The following is a 15,015-nucleotide window of genomic DNA, read 5'->3' on the forward strand; positions in this document are numbered from 1 at the left end:
TCTCAACCACTGCGCCACCAGGGAAGCCCTGTTCTCTTTTTGAGGGACAAAAGCACCACATGCAGATTTGCCCGAATCTCACCTTGAGCTGGCAACGGAGAGAGGTGAAGGGTTTCCTAGCAGGGCTAGGAAGGATCTGTCTGCAGCCTCTCTGACATATGTCCCAAGCAGGGTCCATTCTTCATGAGCCCTGTGCTGTCAACCCCAGTGGTTCGACAGTCCCCGCACCAGCAGGAACAGAGCCAAAGCCCAATCCTTGCAGCCTGAGTTCCTACTTTGGGAACTTCTCAGCACTGTGGCCCTGACCACATTTTCCATTTTGTTTCCTCTTACACTTTTGGCCCTCTCCTGCCAGCACATCTTCCTCTCAACTACCTCTGCTAACATAGGTGAGGTAGGAGACCGACAACACGCCTATCTTTCCCTCCTGAAATTAGAGCCAATCAGATTCACTACTGATAAAGGTAAGCTGGAGAATGTGACTTGGGTCTATGGTGAACTGGGCTTCTTTCTACATCCCTGTGATCTGATTGTCCCCACCAGTCACTGGCAGCATTGGTTAAAATCAAGACTCCCCTGGCAGCAGTAGAGCCTGTCAGAGATATAAAAACAAGTGCATAGGGGCTTCCCTGGTGGCGCAGTGGTTGAGAATCTGCCTGCCAATGCAGGGGACACAGGTTCGAGCCTGGTCTGGGAAGATCCCACATGCCGCGGAGCAACTGGGCCCGTGAGCCACAACTACTGAGCCTGCGCGTCTGGAGCCTGTGCTCCGCAACAAGAGAGGCCGCGACAGTGAGAGGCCCGCGCACCGCGATGAAGAGTGGCCCCCGCTTGCCGCAGCTGGAGAAAGCCCTCGCACAGAAACGAAGACCCAACACAGCCATAAATAAATAAATGAATGAATGAATGAATGAATGAATAAATAAATAAATAAATAAAGACTTTCTATTTCAAAAAAAAAACAAGTGCATATTCCCGACAGGCTGGCTCTGAGCATGAGGGAACAGAGAAGCATCCAGCCAAGCAGGCTCAAGTCCTGCTCCTCCTCACTCAGATAAGTCCATCTTCTTGTGACTTGGGGAAGAGTAAATGAGGGGCAGAGGGAAGTTGAAGAGTTCCTCCCATACTCTTTCCCCTTGAGAGGTGGGGCAGTTCCCTCCCTTTTACGGAAACAGGAGAAGAACAGGATGTTATCGCCCAACAATTGCCTCCTATTGCTTCTTCCTCTAGTGACCAAATGTCACAGGATGAACTCGGGGACCCTTGGTCAAATGGAGCAGGAAATAGAAACGCCAAACTGCATGTTGGCAGCCAAAAACAACATGTAAAGATTTTCCAGGTAATCGCTAGGAAATTGCTGCCATTCGGCACCCTGGTTAATCTGCACAGTGGCCGAAATTCGGCATATTCTCGCCTCTCTTGATCAGTCCTTTTCTCCTCAAGGCCCTGAGGCCGTGTGCCAGCTCTGGAGCCTCGAGCCCCAGGGGCCCAAGCAGTCTTGCCCTTCCCCCCTGTGCCCAAAAGAATCTGGCCCCCCCTCCTCCTCTGCCTCCAGGGAAAATTCACCTTCCATCTGGTCCTACAGGCTCACCTGGAAGTATGCAGTCTCCTCCACTGAGTAAAACACTAGGGTGTTGATGACAGGGTTTAATCTGTACTTTATTTTAAAATGACAGCGGGGGGAATTCCCTGGTGGCCCAGTGGTTAGAACTTGGCACTTTCACTGCTGAGGGCGAGGGTTCAATCCCTGGTCAGGGAACTAAGATCCTGCAAACCAAGGGGGTGCAGCCAAAAAAAAAAAAAAGACACTACTGACTGTAAAATGAGAGCTTACTAAACCCCTTTTTAAAGAATATGTATAAGAAAATATCAGAGGAACTCTTTTAGTTTCTCTCAGTTCTTTCTGTTGACTGTGGGCTCCCTTGCTGCTGCTGTTACCCTTCCAATGTCATGTTCACTTCTGGAAGATTGTCAGCTTTTGTATGAGCCTTCTCCCTTTCCCATATCTACTTACATCCTCAGCCATCACAGAACAATACTTAAGCCATTATCAGCTCTATCCTTAATACATTTATATAGGGCCCAAGTCACAAAGGGCTTGGGCTTCTAGCAAATCACTTAATGGAAATTTTATGAAAGTCAGAATTGCATATGTAAATTAACATATGAAGGCCTAGGCTAGCCCAAACAACATTGAAAAAAAGAACAATGTTGGAGAACCAATACTACCTGATTTTAAGATGACTTATAAAGTGATAGTAATCAAGACAGTATGGTATTGGCATCAGGATAGATGAATAAATCCATGAAACATAATAGAGAGTTCAGAAACAGACTCATACGTATATGGACGACAGATTTTTGGCAAAGGCAATCCAGGGGAAAAAGGATAGGTTTTTCAACAAGTGTTGTTGAAACAATTGGATATTCATATGCAAAAAAAAAAAATCCCACCTTCAATAATATATCTTATACCATATATAAAAATCAACTAGAAAAGTATCATATATCTAAATGTAAAGCCTAAAAGTATAAAACTTCTAGAAAAAAATCTTGGGTTATGCAAAAATTTCTCAGGTCACCAAAAACATGATCCATTAAAAAAAACAAATTGCTCAACTGAAATTCATCAAAATTTAAAACTTCTGCCCTTTGAAAAACACTGTTAGAATGATAAGATAAACCAGAGTGGGAGTAAATGTTTGCATGTTTTTGGTAAAGGACTTGTATACAGAAAACTCCCAAACCTGAATAGTAAAAGAAAAGAATGAGCAAACTATGTGAACAAACATTTCATGAAAGAAGATATGTGGATGGAAAACAAACACATGAAAATAAGCTCAACAGCATTAGTCATTAGGGAAATGCAAATTAAAACTACAGTAAGATACCACTACATCCTAATTAGAATGGCTACTTTTAAAAGACTGACCACACTGGTGAGAATGTACAGGAACTAGAACTCCCATCACTGCCGGTGGCAGTATAAAATTGTTTGGAAACATTTGGCAATATCTTAAAAAGTTATATCTATCCACACCATATGATCCAGACATTCTACTCCTGGATATTTATCTAAGAGAAAAAAAAAGCATATGTCCATAAAAAGGCTTGGACAAGAATGATTGTAGGAGAATAATTTGTAATGAACCCAAAGAGGAAACAACCAATCCAAATGTTCATCGAACAAATCGTGGTATATCCATATAATGGAATACATTTCAGCAATGAAAAGTAATGAACTATTGATACACAGAACACGGATGAATCTCAAAAGTGAAAGAATAAGACAAAATAAGTATATACCACACAATTCCATTTATATAAAATTCTAGAAAAATACAAGTTAACCTATAGTAATAGAAATAGCAGATCAGCAATTACCTGGGAACTGAGGGGAAGATGCTAGAGGGAGCTATTAAAAAGGAGCATGAGGAACCTTTTGGGTTGATGGATATGTTTATTTCTTGATTTTGGTGATAATTTCATGCGTGTATACATACGTCAAAACCTAACCAGTTGTATATTTTAAATATATACAGTGTGTTTCATATAAATTATACCTTAGTAACACTGTTAAAAGTGTGTAAGTGTGTATATTTGTGTATTGTACATATGAGATTCAAGTAGCACAATATTCTGAGATTCATAGCATAATATGGCCTGTGAGAGCAGGAACTCCAGAGCCAGTCTTGGTTTGTGTCTCATATATCTTGGAACAGTAACTTGATTTTTCTATGTCTCAGTTTTCTTGACTGTAAAATGGGGATGGTACCCACTACCTCACAGAATCGTTGAGGGGATTAAAATATATTAAAGCATTTAGGGGCTTCCCGGGTGGTGCAGTGGTTGGGAGTCCGCCTGCCTATGCAAGGGACACGGGTTCGAGCCCTGGTCCGGGGGGATCCCACATGCCGCGGAGCAACTAAGCCCGTGCGCCACAGCTGCTGAGGCCTGCGTGCCTGGAGCCCAGGCTCCGCAACAAGAGAGGCCACGGCGATGAGGGGCCCGCGCGCCGCAGCGAAGAGTGGCCCCCTGCTCGCTGCAACTAGAGGGGGCCCGCGCACAGCAGTGATGACCCAACACAGCCATAAATAAATAAAAAATAAAAAAATAAAAATAAAGTGTACAATTCAATGGTGTTTATTAAAAAAAAAAGCATTTAGGAGCATTTAGTAAGGGTTCATGAGATGTTAGCTATCGTTATTAGTAGGGTGGTGTCAATTAACAGTTTTCAGCAGTAAAGACAACCACTGTCAAATCATAAAGGCCCGTTATAAAATACTCAAGTGATACAGACCTCTTAAAAAATGTCCCTTTGCTTCAAAAAATCTCGAGTGACGGGTATAATGGATTCAAGGAGATTAGCCATGTAGCCATTAATGAAGGTTAGCTGTCTTCATTAAAGCGGAATGCTCACCCACTTCTCCTCGTCTCCTGTTCCACCCCTGAGAAAGATTTGGGATGGGGAGATGTCCCTGGATTATCCAGATGCGCCCTAAATCTAAACACAAGTGTCCTTATAAAAGGCCAAGGGAGGTCTGACCACAGAAGAGGCGAAGGGCAGAGAAGGTGGAAGCGGAGACGAGTGACGAGCTGTGAAGGAGGGATGCCAGGAGGAGGAGGAGCAAGGAGCAGGGTCTCCACTGCCTCCAGAAGAAAGCTGTCCTGCGAGACCCAGTTCGGACTTCTGGCCTCTAGAACTGTAAAAGAACAAATTTCTATTGCTCTAAGCTGCTAAGTTTGTGCTAATTTGTTAGGAAACTAACACAGAAGTTTACTTCGCAGTCTTTTGCGATTAATTTTTGCTATTTTTTTAAAATTTGTTACTTGTTTTGGTTAGCTGTTTTTCTTTCAATGAATGTTTTGCAGACTTCAGAGCAAAGTTGTATGTTGAAAATGTGATGAAAATATGAGTTTATCATGGCGTTTTATGACACAGGTAGTGGCTCCCTTACCTCCTAAACTCACCTGCTTCTTGCCTTCCCCGTCCCCACGCTCCCTGCACCAAGCTGCTGGGGCGTTGCTTGACTGCAGTCCTACATCGCTGCAGTGAAGTTCCCGCTCCAGAGAACTCCCTGCTTCCCTTCTCGCCCAGTGGTTCTTGGGATGAGAGGTGCCAGTTTTGCCCGCACTTCTCCCACAGGGACAGTTGCAGTAACTGGAGACATTTTTGTTGTCACAACTGAAGAAATGTTATTTGCATCTAGTGACTAGAGGCCAGGGATACTGCCAAACCTCCCATAATACAGATGACAGCCCCTCACAGCAAGGAATTATTCAACCCCAAATGACAACAGTGCCAAGGTTGAGAAACCCTGTTTAGCTCCTCCATCCCAGCTCACCTTCACCTGCCTAACTCTTCAGGCCTAAATTCAGAAGGAGCTTCCTCAGAAGCAGCTAGAATAGATGGCTTCCTGTGATTGCTTGTTCTCCTATGTCTGCTGCTTTTGACCAGTGATTCTTAACCCTGCCTGTGCATCTGTCCTTTTATAGTCACCGCAGGTCATTTTCACATGCAAGCCAGGCTGAGAAACCCTGCTCTAGGCTTGGGTTCTTCGGGCTAGTTGGTGGCAAAAATAAAGCAACCTGGGCATGTCCAAGCTTAGAATGCTGTTTTGCAAATGCTTGCAGGTCTTCATTCCTTTCTAAGGCACATTTGCTGGAGCAAGAGTTTTGATACTACAAAATAAAATATTCAAAGTCATCAGAAAAGTCTAATATCTTTTATTCTTGCATGATATATGTTTAAAGCAAATAGATTTTTTAAAAGCTGGCTTTGTTTCTTTTTTATAAGAACAGTTTGTTTTTAAAAATTCAGACAATATGAAAAGTACAAAGACGAAAGTAAAAATCATCAGAACTCTGAACATCCAAAAAATGGATTGGTTACACGTCGGTGACTATACTTTCAGACAACTCAGAGCCCATGTAATATTTATGTAGTGACATATATGACATCTTACAAAAATGGGACCATGTATGTACTGTTCTATAACGTATTTTTTAACTCAGTATCATATTCTGTGTATCTTTCCTGGTAGATAAATATAGTTATACATCATCTCAACAACGAGAAGAGTGGTTCCTCCACTTTCTTCTTCTTTTACAAAATTGTCTGGGCTTGGGCTTCCCTGGTGGCGCAGTGGTTGAGAGTCTGCCTGCCAATGCAGGGGACACGGGTTCGAGCCCTGGTCTGGGAACATCCCACATGCCGTGGAGCAACTAGGCCCGTGAGCCACAATTACTGAGCCTGCGCGTCTGGAGCCTGTGCTCTGCAACGAGAGGCTGTGATAGTGAGAGGCCCGCATACCTCGATGAAGAGTGGCCCCCGCTCGCCACTAGAGAAAGCCCTCGCACAGAAACAAAGACCCAACACAGCCATAAATAAATTAAAAAAAAAAAAAAAATAGAGGATACCTAGTAAAATTTGAATTTCAGATAAACAGCAAAGAACTTTAAAAAAAAAAAAAATCGTCTGGGCTAGCTGTTTTAACCATATTAGCTTGGGTGAGGTACGGTGAGGGCAGACACAGATCAAGAGAGAAAAAGCAGAGAGTTTCACGGCTGTTATGCTCACAGTTCCGGGGGGTGAGGGGCGAGGCTGGGGGATGCAGCTACCACGCAAGGCCGCTCAGGGGAAGCACTGGGGTAGGTTGTGAGGTGGGGAGAGACCCGTGGGCAAGAGCCTTTATTGTGATTCCTGCTGGAGGAGTGGGTGAGATGGGGTAGGCTGGCTTAGGACTGGCTAGGTGCATTTGAAAGTGGCACCCTGCAAAATTTGTGTTCACTGTGACTGTTACAGCCTATTGTTTGGAGCTATCTCAAATCTCCAGATATTTTGGGGTGGACCAGGGTTTACCTGGGAACAACTGGTAGCCATTTTGTAGATGTCAAAGCATCAATTTACAGAAGTTAAAAGTGTAATTAATACACTATCCCAGAGTCTTTCCCTTATGACATAAACTTTAGAATAAGCTTGTCTATGTCTACAAAGAAGCTAGCTGGAATTTTGATAGGAATTGCATTAAATCTGTATATCATTTGGGGGAGAACTGACATCTTTACTATGCAGGGTCTTCCAATTTATAAACGTAAGTCTCTATTTGTCTTCTTTGATTTATTTAATCAGTACTTTGTAATTTTCAGCATAGAGATCTCCACATTAGAGAGCAATTGTAAATGGAAGTCATTTAAAACTACATCCTGTCAAACTGCTTTCCACTCTTCTGCTGTGCTGCTTTCCCTAAAACTTCACCAATACTGGGAATTATTAATCTTTCTTTCGTAACCAATGTACAGGCAAAGAAGTACATTTAAAAACAAAATTTTTACATTTAAAAACAAAATTAAAAAAAAATGTACTTCTTTTATTTGTTTTTGGACCATTTGTATTTCTACATTTATAAATTGCCAATTTTCTACTTAGACATTGTTTTCTTATGAACTTATAAGTTATTTGTGTTTTAGAGGTACTGATCCACTGTCTAGTTTGTGTTGCAAATAATTTTTCAAATTAAAAAATTCTTATTGAACTAATGCATGCTTGGGTAATTGTTACATGCTTACACGGGAGTATACACAACTAAAAACTAAGTCAGCTGCATGCTTACAATTTGTGCACTCTACTGTTTGTAACACTTCAGTAAAAGGAGGATGATAAGTAAAGAAATGCATGTTTCCTGTAGTAATTCCAACAATACAGAGGAGTATGCAGTTGAAAGAATATTCTTTTATGCACCTCTTTCCTCTCTTTACTTGCTTAAAAGTAATCCTACTCACCAGAGGTTTGCACTACTTATAGTTTGATATTTATTAAGGACCTTTATCAAATTTTAAGGTGCATAGCACTTATTTCATTCTGTTTTCTATTGTAGTCATTTGGGTATATAGTTAATCATCTTACTAGATTATATGTATTAAAAGCAGAGGCACTATATACTATGCTTCTTATAACCCTTCCTTGAACAAAGTAGGGATAGAAATAAATAAATATACTATTTTGGAATAATTTCCATAATTATTGACACATTATAGGAAACTAACATTATGAGGACCTACTATGTTTTGGACACTGTACTAGGAATTTTTTATGTTCTATCTCATTTAATCATCACAAGAGCCATATAAGGTGGTTTTTCCAGTTATCTGTAGCTACGTAACAAACCACACCAAAACTTAACAGCTTAACATAATGACAGCGTTTACTTTGCTCAAAAATCTGGTCTCTGGCAGATCTTGGCAGGGATAACTCCCTCTCTCTTCCACGCAGCATTAGCTGGGGTAGCTCGTTGGCTCAGGGCTGGAATCATCTGAAGTCTCATTCATTCACATGCATGGTGGTTGACGCTGGCCTTTGGGTGAAACTTTACCTGGGGTTGTTGACTAGAACACCTACATGTGTCTTCTCCATGTAGCCTGGACTTCCTCACAACATGGCGGCTGGGTTCTAAGAACGAGTGTCCAGTGAGAGTGGGCCAGATGGAAGCTATATCCGTGTTCCCCTGTATGACCTGGCCTCAGAAGTCATGCAGTATCATTTCTGCTGCACTCTATTCTTTGAGGCAACCACAAAGCCCCACCCAATTTCAAGCGGAGGGGAAATAGAGTCTATCTTTTGATGGGGGTGTGGTAAGGGTTTTAAAGAGCTTGTGGGACCAGAAATATTGCTGCAGCCATTTTTGAGAATCCATTCAGCCACAGCAGAAGCTTGTCATGGTTAAATCTCTAAAGCTTGTAAGTGGCTCAGAATTCTCTCTGACTCCAAAGCCCTGATTCTGATCCAGATACTTCTCTTACTTTGTAACTTGGAAAACTATTAATATCACATTGTCAATTCCTTTTTTAGTCTCTAAAACAAGTTCTTGTGAGCACTGTTCATTTTTCCATAGAAGGACTACACATGAATTATTATTTTTAACAGGTGTGTAGGTACTATTCTGCTGCATTAGATACTAATTCATTTTAGAGCATTTTTGAATTCTTGGCAGCTTTTCATCCATGGAAGGGGAATAGCATTTTCCAGGAAGCAGAGGTAAGAGAGAGCACAGCACTTGTGGAGAACAACATGGATTGCAATGTCTGGAGGGGAAGTGAGGGAAGGAAAATCTGTAAGATTTAAAAAGCAAGCAGGCTGTGTCATAAGCAGGGAAAGAACTTAGACCCTATCCTGAAGCCAATGAGGGCCAGCCACTGAAAGGTTTTAAGTGGGGAAGTGATGGGGTTCAGATTTGATTTTTAAATGACCACTTTGGCTTTAGTGTTGAGTATCTAAAACATGAGATTTGGAGTAATATGTAAATCCCAATTCACCCACTTACTGAATAAGTTGGACTTTGCTTGGAATATAGTGTACTCTTTCAACCCATAGACACAGGTAATTTCCAATTTAAGAAAGTTTTTTTTCTTTTGATATCTTTAGTTATGGCTTTTTAAATTTTCCTAGTGTCTTATTAAATGTGCACAGATTTAAGCCCAATTCCCGATTTCCAACTAACAGTTATACACATGTGTTCTAATGAGACTGTCCTCTCATTCATCTGACTTCATCAGGATGGGCTAAGCTATGAAGGGGTAACAAATAAACCCTGATGTCCTGGTGGTTTAATACAATAAAGGTTTATTTCCTGCCTGTGGGAAGTCCGAAACAGGTTGAGAGACTTTTCTCTGTTTTATAAATATGGCATCTGAAACACGTAACAGGGGAAGGTACAGTCAGAGGATTTCATGAGATGAGTTAAAGCAAAGCCTGGAAGTGGCTTCTACCATTTCTACCCACATCCTGTTGCCCAGAATTCAGTCATAGCCCCAACCTAACTGCAAAGGAAGCTGGAAAATACAAAGGTGCGTGTGGATGTTTGACAAGCACTGGTGGTGTCTGTCACCCCCTCCCTGCACAGATGACTATGAGTCAATTAAAATTAAGATTCTCATAATGAACTGGTGCAGAACCTATTTGCTTCAAACCCTGTCTACAGCATGTCATTTCCGGGGACTAGACCCCTCTGGATGCACAGTGGCATCACCAGGGCTCCCTAGTTAGAGCCCAGGTGTTTTTCTGGGGTTTGCTCACTCCTGAGGCTGGAGAAGGGCAGACAAAGAAAATTCTGATAGTCTCAAAAAATAAAACCCATGCAGTTGAGTGACTGGCGACATGGTTCTCTGGTTGACGTGGATGGGGTTGAGAGGGACATACAAAATGCTTTCTGACCTCTTAAACAGGTAGCTCTCTTTCCTAAGATGATGTCTAATTTCCCCCTAAGTTTCAGACTTTAAGACCCATTTAATTTTTAAACCAAATCAATTGGCTACTAGTTGTTTATATTTGGTGGGGTAAGAGAATGGAACATCTTGGTTAGCTGAATATTAATTAAACACTATCAGGAATTATAATGTAATAAAAATATATTACAGTAAACATAAGTAAACTTGTTTTGATGATTCAAAAAATCACCTTACAATTCTGAAATAGTTCACCATCTATTATTATTATTATTATTATTGTACATATTTATGTTTAAAGCAATTAGATTTTACAAGGAACTTTCATATGTTTTATCTGACTATAATCTTCATGATAATTCTGTGCAGTGGGAATTATTATCCTTATTTACTAGATGAAGAAATGGAGGATCAGAAAGTTTATTTGCCCAACATTACAAAGGTTGAGAGCGGCTGAGCTTAAACTCTACTTGGCTGTCTCTATACTAATGACCATCAGAAATGATTGTTCAGGGGACTTCCCTGGTGGTCCAGTGGTAAAGAATCCACCTTCCAATGCAGGCGATGTGGGTTTAATCCCTGGTCAGGGAACTAGGTTCCCACATGGGGGTGGAGGGGCAGGCAGCTATGTCCGCATGCCACAACAACTGATCTCACGCACCTCAACTAGAGAGCCCGCGTGCCGCAAACTACAGATTTCACGCACTCTGGAGCCTGCGTGCCACAATTAGAGAGAGAAAACCGGCACGCCACAGCTAGGGAGAAGCCCGCGCGAAGAGCCGGTGCACCGCAACGGAAGATCCCGCATGCCTCAACGATGATCCCACATGCCACAGCTAAGACCCGACGAAGCCAAAAAAATAGAATAAATTTTAAAAATATATATTAAAAAAAAAGAAATTATTGTTCTGTCCAGCAGACATGACTGTCTGAATCCTACTGATATTTGGATGGACCTTGAAATTGGTCACTAATAAAAAATCCCTAATAATAAGACATTTTTTTGTGTTTTGTTGTCAAAAGTGTTCATTGCCAAACTAGAACACATTGAAGTTCTAGTTATTGGTTAGGTTTCTGGATAATTGAGATAATGTATTCTGTTTTGTATTTTTTTAATTTGTTATATTTAGATCCATACAGTCAGGAAACTTCATTAAAAGTGAAAAATTATTATCAGTTTCAGTGGTTAATTTAGCTTGTTTATTCAGGCTGAAATAAAGCAGACACCTGCCATATATTAGATTCGATTTAGAGTTGTTTTCTTTTTTTAGAGTGGTTTTTTAAGAGAATTATTCTTCTTAAAAATATGGCTTCTAAAAAGCACTGGAAGATGTATCTTTAGTTGACAAGGAAGAATATGAAATCTATTTCATATCTTCTTTCCTTCTCCTCTTTAATAAAAGTATAAAAACAGTCTAAAATATCACATGTACAGGTGACTTAGAGAAACCTTATTTTCTGTCCTTTTAAGTTTAGAATGTTGGCATTATTGCAGAGAAACACAACCTATATTACTTACCATACTCGCTGCATATAGTTTTAGTGTCATATTTGTGAACAACAAAGCATTTGGAAGCAATTACACAATTTTTTTAAACCATCAATTGCCCAGTAGATTTCCATGGCTGGTTTCTTTGATGTTTGGGATTCTACTCTGATGGTGCGAAGTTGTTTTACATGAGCCTGTGACCCTCAAACAGTTCACCAGCCATGGAAGGAGTGAGTTCATCACACAGGGTTTAATTTGCGCTTCACTGAGATATTTAATTTCCGTCGCAGGGGCCTTGCTCAGTCACAGAGTATCTGACCTGGCAATGGCAGCCTAGCAACTGGGTGCAGAGAAGCTACCCCAAGCAGGCTCTGGGGTGCAGGGCACAGGGAGATGTTAATTATTTACAGTGGTGGATTAGTGATGCTGTGGAACTGTGCCGGGGCCAACGTGTGCTAGAGTCAATGGCCTTTTCCTCCAAAGCACACACACACAATGTGTTTATCTGAGGGCCTGAAAATACACTGGTTTAATTATGCAACGTTTCTTGGTGGGTAAAAAGCAGTTTGTACAGCTGAATGATAATTAAATTGAGGCTAAATAAATCAAGTCTTATTAGAATGATTAATTTTCAGAATAGCCATAAGCATTTTAGTTCTACAAAAAAGAAAGCTACCATTCAGATTTTAAATACTATGTCTAACATGTCTCGTGCTAAAATGATCATAGGTTAATATTAAACGAGGTGTGCAGAGCCCCCGCTTAGGTCATATTTGGGAGTGAGAGACATTCTCATTATGGTTAATAATAACAAAAATGGGGACTTCCCTGTGGTCCAGTGGTTAAGACGGTGCACTTCCACTGCAGGGGGCAAGGGATCGATCCCTGGTAGGGGAACTAAGATCCCACATGCTGCGCTGTGCGGCCAAAAAGTAAAATAATAATAATAATGATAATAATAACAAAAATGTGAAAATGAGAGATTATTACATAGGACAAAGAGGAAACACTATGGTTTCTCTGGTGTGTGAGTGTGTACACCTGAGACCAAGCAAGAAAAAGAGGCACCATTTATTGAGCACCAACTATATGCCAGATGTTTTACATACACTTTTGTTGTAGGAAGTAGGTATGATTATTATCCCCATTTTACAGATAATGTAACCAAGACTTGGGGGACAGAACAGTTTGCTCAGGGTGAAGAAGCTGGGATTAGCACTCAGTTCTGCTAGGATCTCAAGACCCCTTTCTTTCCACTATACTGTACACCAGACCAAAAGACCTAAGTGCAGACAAAGAAGACTGGGTTGACCCACAGCGCAGTAGGGGAAAGGGCTAGAGCTGTGGGAATTGAAAGGAGACACAACACCAAGCTCTGTTTTCATTCACACCCAATATTCCTACACTTTCAGCCAGAGCTTCCCAGCTTGAGTCTCAACTATGTTCTCTGCTGGGATTCAGCAGACCTTGCCTGCCAAATGGAGGATCCGAGCCAGAGAAAAAGGCATTTGTTGGAGGAGCTGAAGAGCCTTGGAGAGAACTCATCCCAGGGAAGGAGGAGGCAGCACAGTGAGTGTGCCCAAATTCCAAAGCCTCAGTGAGCGTGCTGGGTGGTCTGAGACGCACCCTACCCGGTTCTCTTTCCTCCCCTCTCTCCTTCCATGGGTACCAGACCTGCATCGAGGTCTGAGGGCTCTCCCTGGCATCTCCTGCTCAGTCTCCCAGTAAATCTCTTGCACATCTAGTCCTGCCTTGGTGTTTGCTTCTTGCTGGAACTTAACTAACACAGAGGCACTGACCCAGAACCTTCCTCCATGTCACAGGCCATTAGCATCTCTAGCACATTGGGAAAAGGGAGTCTTGAGTGCCTTGTGGTTGTGGGCTTGTTTTTAAACATATGACTGTACCTTCATGCCTGGGACTACAGGACACACCTGGAGGGGCTTTGCAGAAGGATGAGATACCTGTTAAGCAGGTGGGGCAAGATCCCATGAAACGTGGGCTATGGCTATGTGACCCCATTGGGGGCCATAGGCTGGTGAGATGACGAGACCTGGAAAAACTGAGGTTATAAATATACAATAAAAATATCACACTCAACTGATAATAACTGCTATCATAGGCAAGATGAACCCTACATTTAGTTTCTATAGCAAGAATATTATAATAATATTGTATTTATAAATTATATAAAATAGTAACAAAACATATTTACTGCTTGCTATATGCCAGACCATGCTAAGCTCTTTACTTGATAACCCTAAGGGAGACGCTTATTCAATATCTTCTATGCTAAGAAAACCTTGCTTTTGCTTGAGACAACAATGCACCAGCCCCAGGTAACTCCTGTTCTCTGTAGTCCCACCTTCTTTTGCACTAAGAGGTGGCCACACCTCTGTCCAGGAGACCGAAGCAGAAGACGGCTAGGGTTGGGAGGTGGGGGGCTGGGTTAGGAAACATGCTTCTCCTAGAAGACGATAGGGCAAAACCCCTCACCTTCTTCAGGTCTTTGCTCCAATGTCACCTTCCCAGTATGACCTACCCTGAACACTCTGTTCAACTATATACTTCAATAAAAATAAATAAATCAAAAAAATTATAGAGCTTGGTACATAGCAGGTACTCAAAACATTTTTTCTCTTTACCTTTGAGGGAACACGTGAAAATAAAACAGGGAAAATTGCTGGAGAAAGCACAGATCAGCAAGCACAAATGCCCTGGGATAGGAACATGCCTGGCATGTTGGGTGCATAGGAGTCTGGCATGATGGGTGGTGTGATGAGGGGAGGAGAAGGAGAGATGAAACCAGGGTGACAGCAGAGGGCCTGACCACACGAGGGCTTGCAGGTCCAGGAAAGTTTTTGGCTCCTACTCCTACTCCTAGTGAGCTGGGAAGCCGAGGAGGGGCTCTGAGCAGAATGACAGCCTCTGGCTTCCATTTAAAACCACCACCTGGCTGCTGTTGAGAGAGACTGAAGGGCGAACCGTCAGGCCACTGTGAAAATCCCAGCTGGCGATGATGGCGGCTTGGACCACGGTGGTAACAGTAAGGAAGGAGAGACATGATCAGGTTCTGGGTGTATTTTGAAGGTGTAGTCAACAGAATTTGCTCACAGTTTGGGCATGGATTGTGAGAGAAAGAGAGAAATGAAGGATGACATCAAGGTTTTTGCCCAAGCAACTAGAGGCAAGGTGATTGGGAGGACTGCAGGAAGCATGGGTTTTGGAGGGAAATTCAGGCACTCAATTTTGGATGCGTTTAAATATGAGATGCATATTATACACCCAAGGAGAGACATTAAGTA

The sequence above is a fragment of the Balaenoptera physalus genome (assembly GCF_965194825.1).
Source record: "Balaenoptera physalus genome assembly, chromosome: 1".
Classification (NCBI taxonomy): Eukaryota; Metazoa; Chordata; class Mammalia; order Artiodactyla; family Balaenopteridae; genus Balaenoptera; species Balaenoptera physalus.